This window comes from Caloenas nicobarica, chromosome 2, assembly GCF_036013445.1.
Source record: "Caloenas nicobarica isolate bCalNic1 chromosome 2, bCalNic1.hap1, whole genome shotgun sequence".
In the NCBI taxonomy this organism is placed as follows: domain Eukaryota; kingdom Metazoa; phylum Chordata; class Aves; order Columbiformes; family Columbidae; genus Caloenas; species Caloenas nicobarica.
The window spans coordinates 55,743,001-55,749,000 of record NC_088246.1 but is presented as its reverse complement, the minus strand read 5'-3'; positions in this window follow the sequence as shown (position 1 = coordinate 55,749,000).

The window sequence follows — 6,000 nt, the reverse complement described above, 5'->3', positions numbered from 1 at the left end:
CTAGATGATCTCCAGAGGTTCCTTCCAACCTCAACCATTCTGTGATTCTGTGAGTACAGCCAGAAGAGGATCCAATTTTTAGAGAATAAGCCCCTTGATATGGCAGTGCCTAGTAGTTTGATGGATTAGGGTGCTAATGGTCAATGCCATCATAGCTTTTGGTGATGGTGTTTGTTGCTTCCATTCTACTTGTGCATGCATTTTCTCTCAATAAATGGTTTTCCATGAGTTTTTTTAAGCAAAGCTCCAGATGGCTTGAATCCTAGTATGATATACCTGCTAGAAATGTTCTTCAGGTTGCAAAAAGAAAGCCCTGTTGGTGACTTGTTTCTGAAAGAGAAAAGTCTACATAGCAATTTTGCATTCATGAATATATTTGGGAGCAACTTCTCCCATCTCAGTGCACTCCAGTCAGGTCACTATGAGTGACACAGAGCTTCCCCACTCTCCAGATACAAGGTCTAACACTGTCACCCGTAACGTCTTCCTCTACTGGAAAAGTCTATCTACCAGGAGGTTAGCTTCACCTTGGCAATTCCACACCAGATAAATAAATACAAATATCTCATGTCGCGACCTTTCTGTTCCACGTATTCAGCACGTTTCAACAGCATAAGCAGACACAGTTCAAGCTCAGAATATATGAACACAAAGATTAAAATGCCCTTTTGTCCTAGAGTTTGGCACCTTGCAAGGCAGGGAAGCGCACTGGCTGCAGAGCGCTCGGACGCCAGCCCAGAGGCCACTTGCACAGCTCCTGACTGGCCACTGCCATGGTCACAGGGACCCTTCAGACACACCTGAACACAGACCAGCCAGAGCAGCCCCAGCCCTGGGTTTGTCTCAAGAAAGTTTTTGTGGAAGAAACTGGTGAGCAAAGGGAGGCAGGATGTAGAATGTTACTTTATCTATGGCAAACAAATTACATTCTCATTAATATTGCAAGCCTTTTTTGCAGAAGAAAAAAAATCCCTGCTTTATTTTAAGATTTTTAGTATGGTTTATTCTGAGATTTAGAAAACACAAGAGAGTCAGGCCTTCCAGACAAATGCATTTACCTTGACGGAATGCATTTGCAATAGCTTTACAACAATGGCCTAGAGAATACTTGCAATTCACATTGGACTTTTTTTTCTCTCTTTTTTTTTTTACTGCTTGGAAAATGGACCTGGTTCGCGGGCCTAATTCACAGCTACCACACCTACTCTTTCTGCCCAGAGAGCGAAGAGAATGAATAGGTCAATCACCTGACATATTTCCATCCAATTTCAAGGGTAGAATGTGTTCATTTTCTGACTAATGGCATGTCATTTTGCAGAAGCCTTTGGTCGCGAATTAATCCTGGAATCAAAACAGATTTTCCGGGGAGCAATCTTCCATCAAGTATTGATTTTTTTACACTCATGGAGTCTGTACTCCCTAATTTAACCTGACAATGATTCTGCACAATGGGCTGGGAGCACCTTGGCAACTCACAGAAGGAACTTTTAGTGTCTTTTCTTTCTGCAAAGTAGTGTGGGGGGGTGGGGAGTTGGGGGAAGAAAAGACCCAAACAACACAGTTAGTCACAGAGGGAGTGTTTACTGTCTGATGTTTTATTTCTGATTATTTGGAATGGAGAAATAATGCTAACTTTAGAAGTAATGTAAGCTGGAGATGTCTCTGAAAGACCCATGACTCTGTGAAATCCTGTTTATGGCAACAGTCCCCTGCTGCTCCTGCACCTTTTGCTCACCCCCAGCACTCTTGGATGCTAATAATACAAAACCTGTAATAGCATCTCTGGTTGCAGCTGATGCTTTTATGAGATGATGACATTTTACTCTACAATAAGTAAGTAAGGAAATAAATAAATGCTTACGCACGTAGGAGCATAAAAATCTATCCTTTCCCAAGAAGGTGTTTTTTGACTCGGGCCTCAGAAGTCCAGTCACCAAAAGCTACACTTTGCTTTTGGATTCTCCTACAAGACAAACTCCTCTGTATCTGCTTCTCTATATGCTCTGTACTAAACATCTGTTCTAGCTGTTTATTCTATTTGTTTGACTACTTACACCAATGAGAAGAGATGAAAAATATATCATTATAACACAATAAAACACAACAGAATGAAAAGCTAGAAATCCTTTAGAGACAGGAAGACTGATGGTACAAGATGTGAAGAAGAAGCCATCAGAAGCTGGTTTTTAATAGAAAACTCAGATGGGGCATTTTTGTTTTTGAAGGTACCACTACAGAAGCAAAATAATGCAGTGTAATCATCATTCCCATGTTAAAAACTCCTTTCTTAGAGATGAGAAGCAGTACATATATTTAACAGTGGGCAAAGTGCCCATTCTTTTACGTTATTCTGAAACTGAAGTGGAAGAGGTTTTAAGCATCTTGCACAAAGGTCTTTGCAGAAAAATAACAACATCTCTGCTGATGATTTCTCCATTGGAAACGCCACATTACTGGAAACATTGCTTTATGACCTGAAGAATAATACTTCTTTTCCTCTGTCATTTTAGAAACACTCACAATTTGAGAGGCATTTTGTTGGAAATAATATTTTCCCCCTCTTTAAAACAGCCTTTCAGCTTTACTTGGAATGGAAGAAATACAAAAGCCTTTCGTGGCCTAACAGGAAAAGGTTTGGAGGAAAACACACCAGTTCTTCCTTCAGCTTGGCCACCACAAACCTAACATAATAGTTACATTTTAAGGCATATCATACCAGATATTTATGAGTTGTAGATCTGACTGTGCACATTTCTGAGCGATGGAACTCTGTCATTGTCAATGCTAGATTCAAGAGAGGACAAGAAGAGGTAAAGAAGAGGAACATGGTTTCAGAAAAGACTTAAACTCATCCTGTGCCTGGCTGAATCAGCACCTAAATTCCTGAAAACTGCAATCCCAGAGTGTAATATAGGAAATATTTGCTGAAAATAAATAAACTGAGATACACAGAAATAAGAGGTCCACAAAGAGTTTCAATAATGATATTAAGTAATAAATCAGTAATAGTTACTCCAGAACACTAACAATACCATATTATATTTCCATTGTACTATTTTAGGAATACCTTGGAAACCACAACATAAGTGTTTTCTGGCCTCATCAAAAAGGTTAGGGTGAAGAGCCCTTGTGTGAAAAGTTTTGAGTGATAGAATATGTTTAAATTGTTACAAATGTTTATAAAAGTGCTTCTAGACATAAAGATGAAGACTGAAATCATACATTGGAACAGTTGAAGACAGCTCTCATATTGTTAAAGAACTCTTTTCTCACGAGTTTTTTTTCTACTTTCATCTCATTTTCCAGAGACAGTTTGAAAGAGGACTGTTTCTTTTCTTCCTTGTTTTATGAAAGTGCCTTTGTACATTAGCAAAGTGCTTTAATAACACACACTTTGTAGAAGTCAAAAGTGCTCTATTACCCGTAAGTACAGAAGTAAATAGCACTTGTTTTAATTGAAAACATCAAACTTTTGTAGCTCTAAATACATCAAAGACACATCCATTTGTGCATCTGTTCCAAAAGGTGAATTCCACTGCTTTTAGGCAGACTGCAAAAGAATCAAGCTCATTAGAGCTATGAGAAATTTTCAAATTGAAATGCCTTTCAGCCTTCAAGTGGTTAAAATATGGAAACGGTTAATGCACTTAGTATGTGAAGCCACCATAAAACAGTGAATGGTTTAAATAATTATACCTGTCAACTGGAATGTGCCAACTGACCACAGACACTGTCTTAGGTCAGTCTGACTTCCAGGTAAGAGAGAGTGGTTTACATTTTAATGAAATACATTAATCTGTAGGTTAACTAGCAAAGGGAGGTTTAAGCTGCTGTGATGTACTTTACAGGAGCATGCACTCAGCCTGTTGCTGTGGTGTGATTGAAGGACAATATGATTTTGAACCACTGTAACTTGACATTTCTTCAAGTGTACTTAAACTTTATATACACAGAAAAGTGTAGTGATTTATTTAGTGTCAGTGTAACAAAACTACTTCTAAACTAATTTATCTTCCAGCCTTCAAGACAAAACTTAAATGGCTTAAGGAGTGTCTTATATTTAGTTGGTCAGTTATTAACTTAACCTGAAATAAGATAATGTCTCACAGCAGGGGTAAAGAAGTGGCCAGAGTGATTTCTGAGCCAAACTGAGTTACATTAATAAAGCTTTTGAGACCAGATGAGGGCTACTGGGTCTGGCATAGAGTATGGGCAGATGCTGAACACAGTCACACAACCATGGCTTAACAAGTTACCATCTGTCAGCCGAGCTCTAGTAACTGACTGTGATTAGATTTCATTTTGATTAAAAAGCTAATGGAAAGGGGACAAGTAAAAGCAAAAATCAGTCACATCCGCAACCATCGAAATACTAATAGGATTTTAAATATTTGTCCAGGACTTGACCTCCTGATTTCTACAGGCTTCTTGTCCCTTAAAGGTTGAGACTTCTTTTTCAGAAGCCGCCTGTCCACTGTTACTTATTTGTATTACCATTTGCCTAGAGGCTTGAGTCAGGATTCCAGCCATGAGGTACCAGCATACACGAATTGTTGTCTTTGTCTGCCTGACAAGGGTGGAAACAGTGCTTGGAGTCTCCACAGGGTAACGTGTTCTACATGAGCCCCTGATATAACTTCCACACTAGGGCCGTACTACAATCTTGATGGTGTACGATGCTTCCATGTGGATGAACTCTCCTTCACATTTACTCAGGAGCAACTGTACAAGGCTCTGTGTCCCTGACAGAGAAGGGATGTTGCAGCTACAGGCAGAGGTGATATCAGAATCAAAGTCTTCTGGTTCTCAGGGATACACTTGGTAATAAATCCTTGTCCTCCATACCATCAATAGCTTAGAAAGTCATAACAAAATTTTCCCTCACCTCTGAGTGCCTGCTCTTCAGGTGCCTCCAGTCTCCAACATGGCCCAGGCAAAACATTTGCCGACTGCTCCTCTCCGAGGGAACCTTTCTCCCAAAGCAAAGCCAACACTGTTGGCTGGAAGGGGCACGATCCAGCCAGCAGGACTTGCTGGCCGGGAACTGGTCCCACCGTCCCTGAGAGAGGTGAGCAGGGCAGGCTTAGGGAAGATGGGAAGTTGAGCTCAGCCCAGGTTGTCAGGCAAGTTTGTGGTGATAAGGCAGGTGTGGGCCCACACCACGACATTAGCCAGTGAGTTGGGCTGGCTCAGTGGGGTGGAGTTTCAGGGCAGGGCTGTGGGGAGCTGGAGGTCAGCACTCCGGTGACAGGGACTGATGGCCCTGGGCTGGGCTGAAATGAGGTCTTGGGCTGTAGTCAGGGACGGGGGAAGCCTTGTGGGGGACAGGCCTGGGACAGTAAGGTCTGTTAGTGCCCATAGGGCCTTAGCACCAATCTTTGCACAAGTTCACATCCTTGAGAAAATAAACCCTAATTCAAACTGATAAAGCCTGAAAATGCAGCCAGAATTTTTCTCCCTCAAAGGGAGAAAGGCCAGTGACTCCCGGAGCCCACCCGCCATCTCAGTCCTGCAGATTTTCTCCAGGATGGTCGATCTTTGCTCTACCTCTGCCTCCTGAGACAGCTACTGGATTTCAAAACTCTCTCTTTTGCTAATCAGAAATTGCAGGGCATGGCCCTTAAAATTGCCTCTTCAGTTTTCCATGTATTTGCTAATACACATATACACATTCCCTACCAAGACAAATCCTGATTGCTAGAAACAGGAATAATTGTCAGCAGTGTGGAACTTTATTTTCAAATATGCAGACGTCTGTGTTGGTTGCAAGTATTAGAGTTGGCATTCCTTAAATGTCAACACCATTTTAACATCTATGGAAGCCTGTAGAATTAATGATGAGAGAGATTCTTACTGTAAATGTATTGGAAATGGCAGCGTTCAGTTACCTGTAAATGTTAAAACATTGTCTACTAAGAGCTGACAAAGGCAATCAGTAGATGCATGCTTTAGTTTGTCAGACGTTCAGCCCCCGAAGACCTGTTCCAGCTCACTTTGTGC